This window comes from Dermochelys coriacea, chromosome 4, assembly GCF_009764565.3.
Source record: "Dermochelys coriacea isolate rDerCor1 chromosome 4, rDerCor1.pri.v4, whole genome shotgun sequence".
Lineage (NCBI taxonomy): Eukaryota > Metazoa > Chordata > Testudines > Dermochelyidae > Dermochelys > Dermochelys coriacea.
The window spans coordinates 82,082,781-82,104,967 of record NC_050071.1 but is presented as its reverse complement, the minus strand read 5'-3'; the positions used below and the strand labels follow the sequence as shown (position 1 = coordinate 82,104,967).

The following is a 22,187-nucleotide window of genomic DNA, read 5'->3' as shown; positions in this document are numbered from 1 at the left end:
AATACAACAATATTATAATATTTTAAATGTCAGCAAATCGTGTGAAAAAGAAACAAAAATCTTTTAAAGATAGATCATTCTGTATCCAACTATACTCTTAGCCCAGCAGAAGAATCTGTCCTATCTCGGGGCCTCTCCTTTTGCCCCTCCACCCCCACGAACATGATACAGTTCTGTGGTGACCTAGAATCCTATTTTCGACGTCTCAGACTCAAGGAATATTTCCAAAACACCTCTGACCAACATATTAACCCACAGAGACCTTCCTGCCAACACTACAAAAAGAAGGATTCTGGGTGGACTCCTCCTGAAGGTCGAAACAGCAGCCTGGATTTCTACATAGAGTGCTTCCGCCGACGTGCACGAGCTGAAATTGTGGAAAAGCAGCATCGCTTACCCCATAACCTCAGCCATGCAGAACACAGTGCCATCCACAGCCTCAGAAACAACTCTGACATCATAATCAAAAAGGCTGACAAAGGAGGTGCTGTCGTCATCATGAATAGGTCGGAGTATGAACAAGAGGCTACTAGGCAGCTCTCCAACACCACTTTCTACAAGCCATTACCCTCTGATCCCACTGAGAGTTACCAAAAGAAAGTACAGCATTTGCTCAAGAAACTCCCTGAAAAAGCACAAGAACAAATCCGCACAGACACACCCCTGGAGCCCCGACCTGGGGTATTCTATCTGCTACCCAAGATCCATAAACCTGGAAATCCTGGACGCCCCATCATCTCAGGCATTGGCACCCTGACAGCAGGATTGTCTGGCTATGTAGACTCCCTCCTCAGGCCCTTCGTTACCAGCACTCCCAGCTATCTTCGAGACACCACTGACTTCCTGAGGAAACTACAGTCCATTGGTGATCTTCCTAAAAACACCATCCTAGCCACTATGGATGTAGAAGCCCTCTACACCAACATTCCACACAAAGATGGACTACAAGCCGTCAGGAACAGTATTCCCGATATTGTCACGGCTAACCTGGTGGCTGAACTTTGTGACTTTGTCCTGACCCATAACTATTTCACATTTGGTGACAATGTATACCTTCAAATCAGCGGCACTGCGATGGGTACCCGCATGGCCCCACAGTATGCCAACATTTTTATGGCTGACTCAGAACAACGCTTCCTCAGCTCTCGTCCCCTAATGCCCCTACTCTACTTGCGCTACATTGATGACATCTTCATCATCTGGACCCATGGAAAAGAAGCTCTTGAGGAATTCCACCATGATTTCAACAATTTCCATCCCACCATCAACCTCAGCCTGGACCAGTCCACACAAGAGATCCACTTCCTGGACACTACGGTGCTAATAAGAGATGGTCACATAAACACCACCCTATATCGGAAACCTACTGACCGCTATTCCTACCTACATGCCTCTAGCTTTCATCCAGATCATACCACTCGATCCATTGTCTACAGCCAAGCGCTACGATATATCCGCATTTGCTCCAACCCCTCAGACAGAGACAAACACCTACAAGATCTCTATCATGCATTCCTACAACTACAATACCCACCTGCTGAAGTGAAGAAACAGATTGACAGAGCCAGAAGAGTACCCAGAAGTCACCTACTACAGGACAAGCCCAACAAAGAAAACAACAGAACGCCACTAGCCATCACCTTCAGCCCCCAACTAAAACCTCTCCAACGCATCATCAAGGATCTACAACCTATCCTGAAGGACGAGCCATCACTCTCACAGATCTTGGGAGACAGACCAGTCCTTGCTTACAGACAGCCCCCCAATCTGAAGCAAATACTCACCAGCAACCACACACCACACAACAGAACCACTAACCCAGGAACCTATCCTTGCAACAAAGCCCGTTGCCAACTCTTTCCACATATCTATTCAGGGGATACCATCATAGGGCCTAATCACATCAGCCACACTATCAGAGGCTCGTTCACCTGCGCATCTACCAATGTGATATATGCCATCATGTGCCAGCAATGCCCCTCTGCCATGTACATTGGCCAAACTGGACAGTCTCTACGTAAAAGAATGAATGGACACAAATCAGACGTCAAGAATTATAACATTCAAAAAGCAGTTGGAGAACACTTCAATCTCTCTGGTCACTCGATCACAGACCTAAGAGTGGCTATCCTTCAACAAAAAAGCTTCAAAAACAGACTCCAATGAGAGACTGCTGAATTGGAATTAATTTGCAAACTGGATACAATTAACTTAGGCTTGAATAGAGACTGGGAATGGATGAGTCATTACACAAAGTAAAACTATTTCCCCATGGTATTTCTCCCTCCCACCCCACCCCCCACTGTTCCTCTGATATTCTTGTTAACTGCTGGAATTAGCCTACCTTGCTTGTCACCATGAAAGGTTTTCCTCCTTTCCCCCCCCTGCTGCTGGTGATGGCTTATCTTAAGTGATCACTCTCCTTACAGTGTGTATGATAAACCCATTGTTTCATGTTCTCTGTGTGTGTGTATATAAATCTCTCCTCTGTTTTTTCCACCAAATGCATCCGATGAAGTGAGCTGTAGCTCACGAAAGCTTATGCTCTAATAAATTTGTTAGTCTCTAAGGTGCCACAAGTACTCCTTTTCTTTTTGCGAATACAGACTAACACGGCTGCTACTCTGAAACCTGTAACTGGAAATTATAAGAGTCACCAAATATTGCATAAGCTCACCCTTGTCACTGTTCTCCTTCTCCATCCGATGAAGTGAGCTGTAGCTCACGAAAGCTTATGCTCAAATAAATTTGTTAGTCTCTAAGGTGCCACAAGTACTCCTTTTCTTTTTTGCGAATATAGACTAACACGGCTGCTACTCTGAAACCTTTTCCAGAATGAGTTGTTTGAACTAGTGTGCTGGGAATTTTCATGTCATGGATGAGCTGCAGTCATTCACATTTTGTCTTATTGTTATTTTAAAATTTAAAATACAGTGCTTTAAACAAAAAATGAATGTGGTTTACAAATTCAAACCACACCTGGCAATCTTACTTGAGGCCCAATCATGCAAAGATGCATGCATATTGATGGGATTACTATCATACTCCATTTGAGCAAAGACATGTGGGACTGGGACCCTAGATGAGAAATATTTATTATTTCAGTGACAACTGGAGCTTTGAATAAAGACTAAAGGAAGGCTTGAGAATTAAATGTAAGGTTTTCAGATGCCATGGTCAAAGTGCACATAAGATAGATCTTTCTGTGGAGAAATTGAGTATGTGCTGGCCATGAATACCCTGGCCAACTGCTGAATTTGCACATATTCTATTAGTGGTAGCACAGACCTGCATTGTGCTTGTTAAGCATACTGAATTTGTGGACCTATTTTAGGTTCAACCAACCATATTCACTTGGCTTTTAATTCTGGCCCATTTCTTATATACTTCAGACACTAGGTTTGTTTTCCATATCATTTTAAGTGCAGGCTTGTGCATGCCCAATTTCAGCACATAAGTTTATTTCCCTTTAAATCTGTATTTCCATAGAGATCTGGAGGCTGGGACATTTCCCCCCAAAATCCCACTCCACCCTAGAAGAGAACTATCTGCCAGTCACTTATTTGTGGATTGTTTGGAGGAGGGGAAAATGCGGTCTTGTGTCTTTAGTTTTGTGTGCCCTGGAACTGAAAGCTCTTTCTGTCTCTCTCTCTCTGCCTTTAACACACTAACATGCTGCTGCTCGCTGCCGCGGCTGGAGGGAAGTGAAAATGAAATCGACTTTTCCGAGAAATGATGAAAGCGGCTGTGTCTGCCAATGAAAGGCTGGGGTAAACTTCCGCACCTCTCCCATCTCAGCTCCCCCCTCCCCCCGCACAAACAGGCCGGGGAGAGGTGGGGGGGATTTCCAAGCCTCAGCTCCTCGCAGTTTCCTCTCCTTGTTTTGCTTTCGATCTGGACTCTTCTCAGCCAAAGCAGAGGGAGTAACTTTTAGTTTTGCTCCTGCGATTATTCAGCTGAGTGTTTTCATTTCCATTTTGCATCCCCTGGCAACAGCGTTAACCTTGAGGAATTATATAAATACCGCGAATAACACATTAAACAAGGTAATTTTTTAACTACTACTCTCTCTGTATGTGGATTTACACAAATGTTTGGCAAACAGGAAGTGCCTGCTCTCAAATAATTAATATTGATTTAAAAATAAAAGGTCAGCGGTGTTATGGATCATATGATTTTAGGTGAAGCTGCTGCTAGGGAAAGGAAGGTTAATTTCACTTTTGCATTTGAGAAGGTGATCGACTGGAAGGAAGGAGATGTGTTTGTCTCGGACCGCGGCGAGACCGACCGTGTGTCCAGATCAGCGGGGTTTGGGCTTTGAATTTATTTTGAGTCTAATGCGGGGGAGATGGTCAACAACGGAAACAAAGGAGGGAAGCATTTAATTCTCCCGCTGTGACGGATGGGGAAGCGAGCGAGAGAGAGTTGGACGGGGAAAAGAAAAAGGCAAGAGGAGAAAAAGACGCCAAACGACACGGAGGGACATAAAAGCAGCAACTTCCACCCCCGCGGCGCGAGGCTGGCCGCCCGTCACTGCGGCACCCGGCAAGCGAATGGAGTGGCGGAGCTGAGCGGGGGTGGGGGCCGCGGGCGATCGGCACCCCGGCCGCGGGGGGCCCGCTGGGTTCGGGGCCGATGCTGGCGGCAGGGGAGCCGGGGTGAGAGATGTACCGCGCGGGAGCAAGTGCTGCTCAGCAGCCGCGGGGGAGGGAGCGGGAGTCACAGCAAGGGCGCAGGGCAGCGGCGGCCCCCCTGGGCTGTGCGCGTCGGGCGCGGCAGGGGAGGCCGAGTAACCCCTTCCCCGCCCGGCCCAGGGAGCGAGCGGCGGGCCGGGCCTGGCTTGGGGGCGGGCGCGGATCCCCGGATGTGCGGGGCTCGGCCGCGGCACTTGTTGCGGCCCCGGGGCCTTGGAGGGGGACGGGGGCGAAGTGAGTCCCGCGGGGCCGCTGCTCCCTGCGGAGGCCTGGCGGCGGCTGCAGGCCCGGGCTGGGGGCGCAAGGGCAGAGCTCCCGGCCGGGCCTGCAGGCGGGAGCCGCCGGGTGGGGGTGGGGCCGGGGCCGCAGGGTGTCACTCACTCCCCCCCCCCCCCGGTGTTGTTATACAAGCCCCAGCACTTCCTCCTTTCCCGTCCTTCCCCCTCCCCCTCCCGCGGCGGGCGGTGACGCAGCCGCGTCTCGCGCCCAATGGCGGGGCCGAGCCCGGGGGCCTGCCGCGAGCCACTGGCTGCCGCCGGCGTTCGGGCTCTGGCGGGCGGCGCGCGCGCGGGCCGGCGCAGCTCCCGGGGCGGGGTTCGCAGCGGCTGCCTGGGTCTTTTCCCCCTTCCGCAGCGGGAGGCCAGGCCCTGACTCTGCTGCGGAGCTGCTGACCCTGGGTGTCCCCTTCCCGCCAGCCGGGGAGAGGGACAGAGCTTGTGGCACTGCTAGTCCGTGTAGCTAGGGCCCAGCCCCCTTCCTGACTCGCTGCAGCCCTGGCCTGAGGGCTGCCGCTTGTCTTCCAGCGGCACGTGATCAGGATCAGGGCTTCCTTCCTCCTCCTGGCGCGGCCCAAAAGCATAGGGGGAGAGTCCCCTCCCGTCCCTGTTAGAAGCGCACCCATGTGCACGGGCCTAGAGCACAGTTTGGCCCTGTCTGTGCTAGCCGCCAAACAACCTTTACCCTTGAATAGCCCGGGCTGTACTAGGGAAAATGATCCAGATATTTGCTGGCTCAGTTCCCCTGGTGTTAGCAGTGTTGAGAGACCTCTTGTGACTGTTGGTCTATAACTTGGGCCTATAACAGCCCTGCTTGGAGTATCTAAACTGCCATTTCCTACCTAAGCATGGTTGTCAGTAGACTTGCCTTGCGCCAGTTAGGTGATACGGTGCTTAAAACACCTGTGGCAGATGGTGGGTGCCTATACTAGGGCTCCCAACGTTATGTCTCGTGGGAAAGCTGTGAAAAATGCCCTTCAAGGCATCACTGCTAACAGCTATAGTTGTAGGAAGTCCCATCAAGGAAGACCTTGGGGAACCTGCATTATGCATTGGGTACAAAAATATGCAGAACACAGAGGCATTCCCAGCAAGTTTACATTCTAAGATGCTCATTGACAAGTATGGGAAATTTTCCTAGCAGAAGCAAAATGTCCTTGAGACATGGGTCTGTAGATGTGGCCAATTGCCTTATAAGATTTTATATGACAGTAGTACACACTTTGAATCTAAGATTTTTCTATAACGGCTATTACTGTGGTATTAAATGCTTGTAAAAGCAGCTCTAGATAATAACACTGGGTTTGGGTTTTTTTGTTTGTTTGTTTGTGTTTCTGTTGTGTGTGTTGGAATTGTGATCTAAATGGGATAGCGATGTCCTGTAAAACATGACTGAAAAAGTATTTCTGTCTTGTGCCCTTCGTGCACGAAGCTACCAAGTTGATCCACCCAGGCAGATCCCTAATATCTGCACGGCACCTTATTGAAGTCAGTGCATAGGCACAGAGTACCACCCGCATGGATCAGCTTGCAGGATTGGAGTCTTGTATTTTAAAAAAATATATTCCACACTTTTGCACTACTTGAAGTTTCATCTTTCAGTTGGTATTGATGTTTGAAATGTGTTATTTATATTGGTTTCACTAAGCACATTCTGGGTGATGTACTTGGGATCTGATTATTAATCAAAGTGAACACCATCAGGCTAAGGGGCCATGTCCTGGGCACTTTTCCCAAACAAAATTCCCTATGAAAATAATAGGGTTTTGTATATGTACAACATGCAGGATCAAATTCTCACTCAGAAGAGTTTTACTGTTTTCAGTGTCAAAGTCTTTGTGCTTAATTATTATATGATTATAATTTATAACACAATTTGATGTGCGGAGATTTTTAGATTGCAGTCACTTAGATATAGCAGGAATTGTAAACTAGCACTCCAGTTTGTTGAGATGAAGTATCAACTTCTAAATTTAAACATACATTTAAAATAATTATTTTAATAGTCTTGCATAGTTTACCTCTTGCAGTAAATGCTTTACCTAGTACTGTGACAAGAGAATTCACTACTGCACCAACATTTAAATTCACTGTAACTGGAAAATGGTGACATAATTATGAAAGCAGCACAGTTAAGATTCAAAGTTTCTGTGAGACAGATCAACATTCTGAATGAGTCTGAATCTTTCCCCTGCTGTCAGATGTTGCTTAGAGCATGAACAAGGCCTGTCTATCCTGGGCTGCTCTTTGCATGTCCTCTATGTGTTAAGTACCATAAGTTTGCCTTCTAAGTAATCTTCAATGATAGTATTCTTTTGCATCCGATGAAGTGAGCTGTAGCTCACGAAAGCTTATGCTCTAATAAATTTGTTAGTCTCTAAGGTGCCACAAGTACTCCTTTTCTTTTTGCGAATACAGACTAACACGGCTGCTACTCTGAAACCAGTATTCTTTTGATTAGCCCTGTCTACATTATCATTCATTTATACTGGTATAAAACAGCAGAAGAGCTGAGTGTTCAGTCTGAGAGCAATGGTTTTCTTGATACAGTGTTTACTTGCACTAGCAATGAATATGTTGTACTGTGTACTGCAATTTTGTCACCAGGAAACAAACTCACAACATAGGTAATAATACACTGTTTATTTTCCTTTTCCTTCTCTGCTAATCTGTATCCATATCCTTTAAACATGCATATACATAGCTTTAAGCAAACCAGTAGTCCTATCAATGGCATGGAACTACTCATGTATAAAAGTAAGTGTGTGTGTGTGTGTGTGTGTGTGTGTTTTAAGTGTTTCCAAGTGTTTCCCTGCTCTTGAGCTGTTCAGACCTTTAACGCAGAGTTTTAAATTAGAACTATAAAAGCATGTGCCTGCTTTGATATAAATGTTACAAATTGCTGGCGGTAGGTACAAGGGGCCAGATTCACTAGTACATTCTAGCTGCTTTGCACTACTTCAGTTATGTAAAGCTGCTGTTAACCCAGATTAACTGATCATTGATCAGTTAAATCCGGTTTATGACTGCTTTGTGTTGCTTGAATGTCATAAACAGTCAAGCCATATTGGTGAATCTGACCCATACTGTATTCTTTTTATCAAATATTGCAGAATATTTGATGAAAGCACATTTTGAATTTGCAGTTGTGTGTGTCCACAGTGGTGGCCTAATTCTGAGTTATGCTTATCTAGTCAGAGAGGAGAAACTTACTATGTGACTTATGTGTCCATTCAGAACAGTTCAATTTAAAATTTTGAATACTGGATATTCACAGTGAACTTATTGTGAACAAGCCACTGACCAAGAATTTCTGATAACAAATAACTACAAGAAAATCTTGGTCTATTTGTAGACAATTCCTGTGCAGAAAAAGAAGAAAAAGATAATTATTCATTACCAGTTCCTTGTCCAACTTTAGTATAGTAAATGAACAGGCATATGGCTTTTATTTGGTTCCTCTGACTGTAACAGTGAAGTTGAAGTTAGGGATTTAAGTACAGATTAGCATAATAAAAACTCAGTTCTTCAGAGTCCTGTGATGACTGTAGATTTAAGGACATAAGAGTTATTTAAGGTAACCTGACCATGCAGTATTGAAGATATACATACTGAAGCCCCACTCCTGCAACCACTCGTGAACTTGACTTCAGTGGGACTATATACACATACCTAACATTAAGCATGTGTGTAAATGCTTGCAGAATCTGGGTCTGAATCATGCTGACAAGACCATCAGGTAACAAACTATACATTGTATAGAATTTTCATTTAAAAAAACCCCACACTTGCCAGCTGTTCAGTGCATTAGAAGTTTATATTGGACGAAGCAGTTATGGAAAGACTGTTGATAACTTAAAAATCCCTTCTAGTATGTTTTGGGAAATTTACAAGTGAAAATAAATAAAGTGGGAGTAATAAACAAGTATTGGTCTTTGTTAAATTGTGTGTTAATTACACATGCATAAGATCATAGGACAAATGAATCATCAGATTAGTGAATTTACCCCACTGTTTCAAAAGTTTTATTGAATTATTAATTAGGATCCCTACTAAGTTGCTATGCAGAATCATTGATTAGGGTAAAAATATCTATTAGGAGAACAAAGTGGGTGAGGTCACCCAAGAAGAGCTCTCTAGAGCTCAAAAGCTTGTCTCTCACCAACGGAAGTTGGAGCAATAACAGATATTACCTCACCCGCCTTGTCTCTTTCATATCCTGGGATCAAGACAGCTACAACAGCACTAGAATATTAGAAAAACAGGAATTGACTTTAAACGCCAGTTAATGATTTACACATAACAATTATACATTTAGCATTTACATAGCACTTTTCTTTCATAGAGCTCAAAACACTTTTAATTCCTGTAACCTTTAAAAACAGGATGGGACTTTTCAGATGTAGCCTCTTGTAAATGATTGAAGTATTCTAGTTCTCTTAATGATCTAAAGAGAAAGTATTACAGAAATTTTGAACTTTAAAGAAATATGTTTTTTTTAAACATAATGATAGTCAATTTTGTTTAAATTAGTGATCTAGTGATGTATTAGTTTGTTCTCTCGGGGGTGGCTTGCAGCAAACACAACACTCATTATTTAGACATTTTAACTTGGAGTGGTTTGAATTCATGCATTTAAAAAAAATCTCTTGCGTGTGACATTGTTTCACTCAATGTAACATTATACAAAACTAAACTCTAATCGTACATACTGTTTAAATTCAGTTGTTGCAGCATACTTCACCTGATTTTGTGGTGCAATTAGAAGAGCTAATTCACTATAAACATAGGTTATTTCTTGCCACATGAGAAGAGCAGATTGGAGAGTTACAACTAGCGCATCTGTTTTCAAGTAACCTTCAAAGGTTAGTTTGTGGATATCAATGAATCCTGATGTCAGGGATGGAGTTAAATTTTAGAAGAGACGTGAAGTTTTAAATGTTACTTTTAACTGCAAAAAGAAAAGGAGTACCCGTGGCACCTTAGAGACTAACAAATTTATTAGAGCATAAGCTTTCGTGAGCTACAGCTCACTTCATCGGATGTAGACTACTGTAAACAACCACCTACCTTCCTTTTGCTAGTAAATTAGAATCATAGGTGTCTTTACATTTTCAGATGTATTAAAGTTCATGTACGACAAAAGGATCAGTAATTTCTTAGGGGATGTCCAAAGAAAGTTGCAATTCAAAGATATTGGCCAAACTCTGTTCTGTGGATATGTACGCTGGCTTTCCATGACCTTGAAAGGAGTTTGTGTGTGCATGCAAGGGCAGATTTTACCCCATTGTATTCATATTGGTGTTGTACATTAATTGCAGACATTGTAGGCCCAGTTCTGATACCTGTATTCATGCTGTGTAACACTTTACTTCACAAGTAGTACCATGCGGCCGGGGAGAAATTAGGTGTCCCGCTAGTTTACAGAGCTTGGCTATGGCTACACTACAGCTTATGCGAGCATAATTTATGTCACTCATGGACGTGAATATACCATTCCCTTGAGCAATGTAAGTTATAGCGACATAAGTGTTTGTATGCACAGCGCTAGGTCGGTGAGAGAGATTGTCCCATCGACATAGCTTCTGCCATTTGCAGAGGTGGTTTTATTATGCCGACAGGAGAGCTCTCTCTCTCGTGAGCATAGAGCGTCTTCACCAGACATGCTGCATCGGTGCAGCTGCAGTGCTGTACATGTAGACATGGCCTTTAAAATTTTCCCTTCCTGCTGCAAACTTTGCCTGCATTGTGTAGGCTGGCAGGTCTTAGTTTCAAGATCACATGTTAAATTGTCAGAATGAACGTTTCTTTGAGCAGATGTGAATTCAAGTACCTCTTAAAGGGACATTGGTGACTTAAATTTGACATGAAATTAAGTTTTTTATAAAAACCGTGTCCAATAAAAATGTTTCCACTTTTGTTTAAAAAAAGAGCCCAGGCGAGAGAGAAGAGAAAATGAAAACATATTTTTAAAATAAACTTTCCCTGCAGTGTCAGAAATCCAAACATTGCAACATTAAAAACCGGAAAACAAAACTGACTATAAACAAAATTGAAACTAACTATAAATAAAACTGAAACCAACTCCATTGGCTTTTATTTTCCAGCTGACAGAAATGAAAAAAGAAAACACAGAGCATAAGTAGCACAAAGAAAATTGAGTTTAAAAATTGTCATTTAAAATCATATTAGGTGAATAACTGAGTGTTTGCACATGATTTTTACATGACAATGTCCCTTTACCCGAATACATGTTAAAAGAATTAGAGAAGTTGTCATCTGAATAGTTTGGCCAGGACAAGTTCTCTCTCACCTGAAGGTATATGTAGTGACTCTACAATACTAAAAGAAGTTTTTGAGGTGTATGTACCAATACCATATGTATTATTCACTTGTGGAGGTAATTTTTTGAAATTCTGTGACAAATGTTTACTGAGTAAAATGATAGTAGTCATGTCAGTCTGACGACAGTGAGCCATTCAGCTGTTTTATGTAACTAAAATTTATTCAAAATTATTGGCATGTTGAGAATGGAATAGTTAATAGGATTGGTAACAGGATATAGAATTTTTCACGTGTGGTCACCAATTCAGGCCAGGTCAGTAGTAACAAATGACATTTTTACATCTGATGATGGCTGCTTGGGTGATAATGTGAAATGAATTTCACTCAGTTCCCTGTGGACAGGTGTTCACAATAGAAAACTCACCACCACATGCTAGCTAGGATCTCAATAAAGGAGCAAAGTGCTGAACAGACATGAAGCCTGACTTAGTCTCCTCTCTAGAGATGAACCTTTCAGGTCTATGTTGAAGGACAGTACAGGGAAGCTTACACAGACTATGTTGGAGCTGTTCTATGGATAGTCAGGAGACTTCTATTTTCAGGGATTTCAGACTGATGTCTGTGAGATGCACTAAATTCAAACACACCAAAATTCTTAGCATGCAAAGAATGTTCTGGAGAGCTGAAATTTGGAAGAAAGGTGGATGAAAATCTTTTTAGTTAGATATATATTTTTTTTCCTTATTAGATCATAAGTGAAATAAGTTTGGTGGTCTCTATCTAAGTGAATATTTGCCACTTACAGACAGTCTCTACTTAGGAAAGTCTCAGGATAGAAATAGCTGTCATGTTACAAGTTAGTCTCTAAGGTGCCACAAGTACTCCTTTTCATGTTACAAGTTAGGCTCTCTCTATTGCTGTTAGTCTCTGAAGAACACCAAATTTGCTAAAAAAAAAACAAAACAAAAAACAAAAAACCCACATTTAAAAAATAGAGAACATCCTCCTACATTCTGTATCGGTGGAAAGAGCCATTGTTACAACAAGGAGGATTAAATCATGTGATCTGTGTAAGAGACAATATTGAGTATTTCATATTTGGTGCTTCTTTTAGTGCAAATCTTTAACTACAGTCATGAAAAGAAGCAGTTTTCTTATAAATTTCTCAGTATTTTGATTTAACTGGTAGCTTTGTAATAACTGCACTGGTTCAATCAGTCTTTTGTGTACACATCTGCTTCTTTCATATGCTGTTTTTGCAATCATAAATAAGTCCATGCATCAGAAACATTTTCAGTATGCAGTCTGGGTGATTCAATACATTCCAGGCCCCAATTATGGTATGATTCTGTGTTCATTTTTACTGCTTAGTTAGAATGCTAAGTTTAGAGGTGGAACTCAATGAGCAAGAATAAACATATTCTTATTGTTAATAATGAAACTTCCAGACAGGTGTCAGGAAAATAACAGTGCTTTTCAGTTAAGTGAAGTGAACCCCAATCTCATGAGCGGATTGTGTTTGATGCCCCCCAGGTGGCTAGGTATTGGTGGCCTAAAGATAGGAATGCTTACCTTTGACAGTAGTATAAATACAGGTTAGTTATTAACTAGAATTGTAGAAACAGCCCACACCCAGACAATAGAACGAAACCTTTAAGCAAACATTAGATTGTACTTTAGTATAGGGTGCAAACAGTCTTTGCTGTGTATTGCAGAAAAAGATACGTTATGAAAACAAAGCAAATCATGAGAAGCAAGTACTGTTTGAATGAGTTATATTATTACCTCAGGTTCAGTCCATGGCTAAATTACCTGAAAAGTCCTCCTTCAACACACTCCATAGATTGCTTCCACTGAAACTGGCCTTTTCTCTTCTTGGGTATCTTCAGAAATGTAAACATAGCCTTACTAATTCCCTCTGAGCTGCTACAACACTACTAAGGGGAGACTGAGATCATGGGTTTTTTTTGTTTTTGATATTTGGTTTAAACCCTATTTTTATCGTTGATAGTGTATTAAACATTGATTGTGTGGTTGGTGCTGGACAGGAGACCAAGACAGAAACAGTCCCTACTACATTAGGTTTGAATAAAGACTGTGTAATGACAGGTTTCAGAGTAGCAGCCGTGTTAGTCTGTATTCGCAAAAAGAAAAGGAGTACTTGTGGCACCTTAGAGACTAACAAATTTATTAGAGCATAAGCTTTCGTGAGCTACAGCTCACTTCATCCGATGAAGTGAGCTGTAGCTCACGAAAGCTTATGCTCTAATAAATTTGTTAGTCTCTAAGGTGCCACAAGTACTCCTTTTCTTTTTGTGTAATGACACATTCACTCCCAGTCTTTGACACATCCACTCCCAAAGTAAAACTATTTCCCCATGTTTATTTCCCCCCCTACTGTTCCTCACATGTTCTTGTCAACTGCTGGAAATGGCCCACCTTGTTTATCACTACAAAAGGTTTTTTTTTTCCTCTCCTGCTGGTGGTAATAGCTCACCATACCTGATCACTCTTGTTACAGTGTGTATGGTAACACCCACTGTTTCATGTTCTCTGTGTATATAAAATCTCCCCACTGTATTTTCCACTGAATGCATCCAGTGAAGTGAACTGTAGCTCACAAAAGGTTATGCTCAAATAAATTTGTTAGTCTCTAAGGTGCAACAAGTACTCCTTTTCTTTTTGCTGATACAGACTAACACGGCTGCTACTCTGAAACCAGTCTAAAGCTGGGATCCTGCAGGTGCTTATGCATGTGATTAGTCCCAACGACTTCAGGGGGCCTATTCAGGTGTATAAAGTTAAGCAGATGCATCGTTTCTGGAAAAGGGCCTGAAAAGCCAGTCACAGAGAAGACCGGATGTACTGGGATACCAGGACAAGGGCATAATTAAAATTTTTTTTATTAATTCAGTTCTTGTGGGCAAGACAAAAGAAGTGATTCTTTAAAGGGATTTGAGCGATAACAAAGTACTTTCTAATTTTCATCGGTCTGGGAAAATTCTTGCACAACAGCCATAAAATACTGTGTTCTCCAAATGTCTCGCCATTCTAAGAATATTTTTCCTTAGGGTATAGCTACACAATGAAATTGACTGGCATAGCTTTAGCATCTTGAGAGGTGCTGAGCACGTGCAACTCAAATTGCATTTAACTAGAAGGATCAGGCAATAACTTTGAAACACCATTTTCTAAAATGCCTAGAGATTGAGGGATAAGGTGGGTGAGGTGATATCTTTTATTGGGCCAGCTTCCATTGGTCAGAGACAAGTTTTGAGCTTACACAGAGTGAGGGATGTAACATAATGTTGGAAAGAAAGCTGCCTTAATATTTTTACGTAATTTTAGTAATATGGTTCTTTCTTTTTGGGACCTGCTTCTACTTCCAGTAATGTCAGTCATTAAACCTCTCTTTTGGGAAATTGAAAAGCTTGAGATTTTCCTCTTGATTGAACAAATTTTTCTCCTTGGTTTCTCCATGTCAGGGATGAAAGAAATTGGTTTTGCATATTCTTACCAGTGGAAAATAATCTATACTCTCTTAACCCAGGTAAAACTGAGGATCAAGGACTTTAAGAATTCTCTTCTTTGTGCCTTGCCTGGATATAAATTCCCAGGGACTTTCTTTGGGTTCCAGTCAAAAGGAAAGGATGGAGGTCTTGTTTTATGCTATGAATCTATTTTCCCAGAACTTAGAATCATAGAATCATAGAATATCAGGGTTGGAAGGGACCCCAGAAGGTCATCTAGTCCAACCCCCTGCTCAAAGCAGGACCAAGTCCCAGTTAAATCATCCTAGCCAGGGCTTTGTCAAGCCTGACCTTAAAAACCTCTAAGGAAGGAGATTCTACCACCTCCCTAGGTAACGCATTCCAGTGTTTCACCACCCTCTTAGTGAAAAAGTTTTTCCTAATATCCAATCTAAACCTCCCCCATTGCAACTTGAGACCATTACTCCTCGTTCTGTCATCTGCTACCATTGAGAACAGTCTAGAGCCATCCTCTTTGAAACCCCCTTTCAGGTAGTTGAAAGCAGCTATCAAATCCCCCCTCATTCTTCTCTTCTGCAGACTAAACAATCCCAGCTCCCTCAGCCTCTCCTCATAAGTCATGTGCTCTAGACCCCTAATCATTTTTGTTGCCCTTCGCTGTACTCTTTCCAATTTATCCACATCCTTCTTGTAGTGTGGAGCCCAAAACTGGACACAGTACTCCAGATGAGGCCTCACCAGTGTCGAATAGAGGGGAACGATCACGTCCCTCGATCTGCTCGCTATGCCCCTACTTATACATCCCAAAATGCCATTGGCCTTCTTGGCAACAAGGGCACACTGCTGACTCATATCCAGCTTCTCGTCCACTGTCACCCCTAGGTCCTTTTCCGCAGAACTGCTGCCGAGCCATTCGGTCCCTAGTCTGTAGCGGTGCATTGGATTCTTCCATCCTAAGTGCAGGACCCTGCACTTATCCTTATTGAACCTCATTAGATTTCTTTTGGCCCAATCTTCCAATTTGTCTAGGTCCTTCTGTATCCTATCCCTCCCCTCCAGCGTATCTACCACTCCTCCCAGTTTAGTATCATCCGCAAATTTGCTGAGAGTGCAATCCACACCATCCTCCAGATCATTTATGAAGATATTGAACAAAACGGGCCCCAGGACCGACCCCTGGGGCACTCCACTTGACACCGGCTGCCAACTAGACATGGAGCCATTGATCACTACCCGTTGAGCCCGACAATCTAGCCAGCTTTCTACCCACCTTATAGTGCATTCATCCAGCCCATACTTCCTTAACTTGCTGACAAGAATGCTGTGGGAGACCGTGTCAAAAGCTTTGCTAAAGTCAAGAAACAATACATCCACTGCTTTCCCTTCATCCACAGAACCAGTAATCTCATCATAAAAGGCGATTAGATTAGTCAGGCATGACCTTCCCTTGGTGAATCCATGCTGACTGTTCCTGATCACTTTCCTCTCCTCTAAGTGTTTCAGGATTGATTCTTTGAGGACCTGCTCCATGATTTTTCCAGGGACTGAGGTGAGGCTGACCGGCCTGTAGTTCCCAGGATCCTCCTTCTTCCCTTTTTTAAAGATGGGCACTACATTAGCCTTTTTCCAGTCATCCGGGACTTCCCCCGTTCGCCACGAGTTTTCAAAGATAATGGCCAAGGGCTCTGCAATCACAGCCGCCAATTCCCTCAGCACTCTCGGATGCAATTCGTCCGGCCCCATGGACTTGTGCACGTCCAGCTTTTCTAAATAGTCCCTAACCACCTCTATCTCTACAGAGGGCTGGCCATCTCTTCCCCATTTTGTGATGCCCAGCACAGCAGTCTGGGAGCTGACCTTGTTAGTGAAAACAGAGGCAAAAAAAGCATTGAGTACATTAGCTTTTTCCACATCCTCTGTCACTAGCTTGCCTCCCTCATTCAGTAAGGGGCCCACACTTTCCTTGGCTTTCTTCTTGTTGCCAACATACCTGATCCTTTGATCCTGAACTTATGATCCTTTGGGCAACAGTGGTGAAATTTACCTGTGGTGCTGAGGGCCAGGGCAAGAAACAGTGTGTACAGGCTGCACAAAGAGGGCCCAATCTGCCAAAATATTTAGGCATGTACTTTAACTTCAAGCATGTGCTTATGTGCTTTGCAGGATTATGGCCAGAGAAGGGTTGGGAATGCTGCTGCATTGGAATGCACCACAGGAAGGATATTCTTGTCAGCCATGTATAGGCTGGCACAGAAGGCTGAAATGGGGATGAGCTTGGAGATCTGCAACTGCTGTGCAGGGGTTGTGAATGCTATCCCAATTCAGGGAGATGGAGTTCACCAAATCCTCTGCATCTCACCTGCATGGAGTCCAATGACAAGGGCTTTATGCAAGTGGAGTCCTTGTTGTTCCAGGCTACTATTTTCTTTGTTAGTATATCTTTAAAACCTATATTGTGCCATGGTATTGATTTTATTCCCTCAAAAGTTTAGTAAACTACATTTCTACAAGTTACATTCCTTCATTTTTCATTACAATTTATATCACAAATCACGTTGAGACTGATATGATCTATGAATATAGTGTAAGTATTAAGGGTGAAATCCTGATTCCGTTGAAGTCAGCGGGAGTTTTACCATTGACTTGGATGGGGCCAAGATTTCAGCCTAAATAATTTAACATTTTAACAATGCATTTAAATGTGTATTGAGCCAGGTCTTCAGCAGCTATAAATTGGTGTAGGTCTGTTGAAGTCATTTGAGTTGCTGTTTCTGTATTACATATGATTTAATGCAAGTGAGATATTTGTTTAGATAATTGGGAGAAGATGAGGTACGCTGTGTATTTTAAAATTGATAAATTTAATTATGTGAATGAGGGGTAGGTGTACTGTATTCACATAGTGTGGGTTTTCTTTAAGACAAATCTAAACTCTGTCAATCCAAGGAGTACTTGTGACACTTGAGAGACTAACAGATTTATTTGGGCATAAGCTTTCGTGGGCTAAAACACACTTCAGCAGATGCATGCAGTGGAAAATACAGTAAGAACATATATATTCACAGAGAACATGAAAAAATGGGTGTTGCCATACCAACAAGACCAATTAATTAAGGTGGGCTATTATCAGCAGGAGAAAAAAACCCTTTTGTAGTGATAATCAGGAGGCCCATTTCAAACAGTTGACAAGAGGGTGTGAGTAACGGTGGGGGGGGGACATTAGCATGGGGAAATAGTTTTTACTTTGCGTAATGACCCATCCACTCCCAGTCTTTATTCAAGCCTAATTTAATGGTGTCCAGTTTGCCAATTAATTCCAATTCTGCAGTTTCTCATTGGAGTCTGTTTTTGAAGTTTTTTTGTTGTAGAATTGCGACTTTTAGGTCTGAAATTGAGTGACCAGGGAGGTTGAACTGTTCTCCGACTGGTTTTTGAATGTTATAATTCTTGATGTCTGATTTGTGTCCATTTATTCTTTTGCGTAGAGATTGTCTGGTTTGGCCAATGTACATGGCAGATGGACATTGTTGGCACATGATGGCATATACAGTAACTCCTCACTTAACGTCCTCCCACTTAACGTTGTTTCAAAGTTATGTCACTGCTCAATTAGGGAACGTGCTCGTTTAAAGTTGTGCAGTTCTCCCTTATAACATCATTTGGCTGCCTGCTCTACACACTGCATGTAAGATTTTGTGGAAGAGCAGCGACTTTACAAGGGAGCATTGCACAAGTTCCTCTTCTCTGCCTTCTCCCTCTTGGGTGGGAGGAGGCAGAGAAGAGGAACTTGTGCAATGCTCCCTTGAAAAGTCGCTGCTCTTCCACAAAATCTTACATGCGCTGTGTCTCCGCTCTTTCCCCACCTCCCAGAAAGTCCTATTTGGCGGTGCTTAGGACTTTCTGGGGGGTGGGGATGCAGTGTGCTCCGGAGAGGAGGTGGAGCGCGGACGGGAATAGGCAGGCCTGGAGCATCCCCCAGCAAAGTTGGCGCCCATTCTTCTCTGGGTAAGATTCCACTGCTGCACGAAGGTGCTTCCTAACGTCCTTCCCTGCAGTGGGCTGTGCCTGTGTGGGGTAAGACAGGGGCACTTCCCAACCACAGTACAGTACAGTATATCATGCCTTTTGTCTGCCCCCCAAAAATTTCCTTGGAACCTAACCCCCACATTTACATTAAATCTTATGGGAAAATTGGATTAGTTTAACATCGTTTCACTTAAAGTTGCATTTTTCAGGAATATAACTACAACGTTAAGTGAGGAGTTACTGTATCACATTGGTAGATGTGCAGGTGAACGAGCCTCTATGGTGTGGCTGATGTGATTAGGTCCTATGATGGTGCCCCCTGAATAGATAGAATAGGGACACCATTATAGGACCTAATCACATCAGCCACACCATAAGAGGCTCCTTCACCTCACATCTACCAATGCGATATATGCCATCATGTGCCAACAATGCCCCTCTGCCATGTACATTGGCCAAACAGGACAATCTCTAGGCAAAAGAATAAATGGACACATATCAGACATCAAGAATTATAACATTCAAAAATCAGTCAGAGAACACTTCAACCTCCCTGATCACTCAATTTCAGTCCTAAAAGTCGCAATTCTACAACAAAAAAACTTCAAAAACAGACTCCAACGAGAAACTGCAGAATTGGAATTAATTGGCAAACTGGACACCGTTTAAATTAGGCTTGAACTGGGAGTGGATGGGTCATTATACAAAATAAAAACTATTTCCCCATGCATTCTTCCCCTCCCACAGTTACTCACACCTTCTTGTCAACTGTTTGAAATGAGCCATCCTGATTATCACTATAAAAGGGGTTTTTTCTCCTGCAGATAACAGCTCACCTTAATTAACTGGTCTCGTTACAGTTGGTATGGCAACATCCATTTTTTCATGTTCTCTATGTGTATATATATGTTCCTACTGTATTTTCCACTGCATGCATCTGATGAAATGGGTTTTAGCCTACGAAAGCTTATGCCCAAATAAATTTGTTAGTTTCTAAGGTGCCCCAAGTGAAAAGTACTCCTTGTGGGGTTCCCCCCCCCGATACAGACTAACACAGCTACCAGTCTGAAACCTGTCAATCCAAGGGTGCTCTCTAGTAATGCCTGAGATCACTGTAAAATAACAGCTCTGTCTTTTCTGCTGAGGGAAAATGAGGCTTTGCATGGAAACCAAATGATAGTTTGTTTTGATGTTTAATGTCTGTATCCCAGCTAGGGAGTGTTAACATTCTTTAGGTGGAGCAGGGATGCTATTGGACTGACAAAATAGCCTCTGTATGTAAGGGGAGTCTGTTGGTTGAAATTGTACAGTTTCTAGGACCTGTCTATCATGCAATCTGTAATGTGTGTGTTTCAGTATATGCATGGGTGCATGGGATATGTCCTTCTTTGCCCCTTCAGTGTTTGTTTTTTTTTTTTGAGGGAATGGGAGGGTTTGGGGGTTAGTAGTTTTTTTTTTTTTTTTTTCTTCAAGAAGGGGAGAGCATTTTCAAGCTACCTGTGTGTGTGTGTGTGAGAGAGAGAGAGAGAGAGACTGACTGACTGACTTAGTCTTGGGGCCATCACTGTGCTGTTCTAAATCAGCCTGTACCTCTGCAGTGCTTTTTCCCTTGATCAATGACAATTCTGTTGGAGTACTTTTGTTAGTATTTAACTTAGGACCAGGGAAAGCAGAGAAGGGGCAGATAAATGAGGAATTAAGATGTGCCGTTTTCTGGGCTGCAGTGAATGATTTTTGTTGGTGATGCATACAAGGAAATATAATCCTGCTTCGTGTTGCTGCATCTGCAGTACTAACAAGAGGAAGAAGCAGGAAAATATATATTTGCATCACTGCAGTGAGGAGCTAGAACACTGACTACACTCTGGGAGTGGCTCTGTAGAATGAGAAGATGCCACTTGTCAGGGTTAAATTGGACTTCAAACTAAAAAGAACCCAAGTGAGGGTTCCTTCCACCAGGAGTTATAAGAAAATCACCAAGGAATTAATGAAGTTTCCTCAGTGCCTTTTTGATATATCAATAATATTCCTCAATAACACAAGAGAGGCACCAGCAATGGTTGAGATTAACAGGCCAGGTAGCATAGCTCCTGCCTTCATCTTGACCTCTGTTGTCCAACAATCCAAAGTCTTTTGCGTAGATTGTTTACTCTCCTTAATCTTATCTCCAGTTTGACAGTCTCAGGAACTTCGGGCAACTTCATTAGAAATCTTAACCCCTGCAACACTGACAATGAGTACACCCATGTGAATACCAGATTTTGCTGCCACTTATTTGTCCCATGCTGCTGGTTCCATGGTAGAGTTTCTTTCAGTCTGTTTGCAGTGTTGTAGCCGTGTTGGTCCCAGGATATAAGCAAGACAAGGTGGACGAGGTAATATCTTTTATTAGAACAACTTCTTTTGGTGGAACGTACAACTTTTCAAGCTACACAGAGCTGTTTTTTGGGTCTGGGGAAGGAAGCAGAGTGTCGTCAGTTTGACCTTCTTGGATGATTTTCTTTCCTTCCGAAGAACAGGTCAAGAATTGGTAGTAGAGGGGAGGCAGGTCAGAATGGGAGCACAGGCTTATACCTAAAGTTGGTCTATGTATATTTTCATCTCTTTTGTTTATTCAAGAAAAAGTATGTAACTTGACTATTTCTCAAGATGCAACTTCTATGTTCTTTGCTCGAGCACTAGTTATACAGGGGAGGTGGGGGCTCCCTTTATTAGAGGCTTTTAGGGTCAGGAAGATTCAAGTGTCTTAAGCCAGTGTAATTGAAAAGTGAAGTTAAATGACAATGTATGTAACAAAATACTGATTTATATCTTTAAAATACCTCTAATCCAGGTCATATTAGTGGGTCATATTACCTGTGAAAAATCAAAATTTCATGGGCTAGAGTTTGTTTTGAAAGTATTTGCAAATACCACATACAATCATATGTTATTGATGCAATGATCTTAGGCCCTGATCCTTAAAGGACTTGTGCATGTACTTAATGTTATGCACTATGAATGCCCCATTGACTTCAGTGGGACTACGTGCTGTATATAAAATTAAGCATGTGTATAAATCTTTGCAGGATACATGCCTCGTGATACATATTTCCCTATCTAAGCAGGATCAAATCTGTGATGTGATGTTTTAGGGACCTCCTCCCCCCCTCCTCCTGACTAGTAAGGGGTCCTGTCACTGCCTGCCCTGTAACCTTGGGGGCTTTGGCAGTGGTTCAATTCCCTGACACCAGTAGCCAGCCCACAAGATGTCTTTCACCCGTCTAATTACTCCACTACAGGGTGATGCCAACAGCCTTCCAGTTCCAGGTCCCTCCCAAATACATTCCCCCCCCCCAAGTTCTTAATTACCAGAATGTTCCCCCTCTGGTTGGTCACAGCCCCCAAGGTGTGAAACCACCTCCCAGATACCAGCT

General features: G+C 42.7%; 1 protein-coding gene across 3 annotated transcripts in view; it reads left to right on the top strand.

Annotated features, from left to right (window-relative positions):
• Positions 1 to 3,754: 3,754 nt before the first annotated feature.
• Positions 3,755 to 22,187, top strand: part of IRF2 (interferon regulatory factor 2) — a 68,666-nt gene continuing 50,233 nt past the window's right edge. Inside the window, exon 1 of one of the 3 annotated variants that reach the window (XM_043513584.1) lies at positions 3,755 to 4,046. The gene's annotated coding sequence lies outside the window, so the exon portion shown is untranslated. Of the gene's footprint in view, positions 4,047 to 4,225; positions 4,447 to 22,187 lie in introns of those variants that run through there. The other 2 variants (XM_038399383.2, XM_043513583.1) reach the window with 2 other exon arrangements.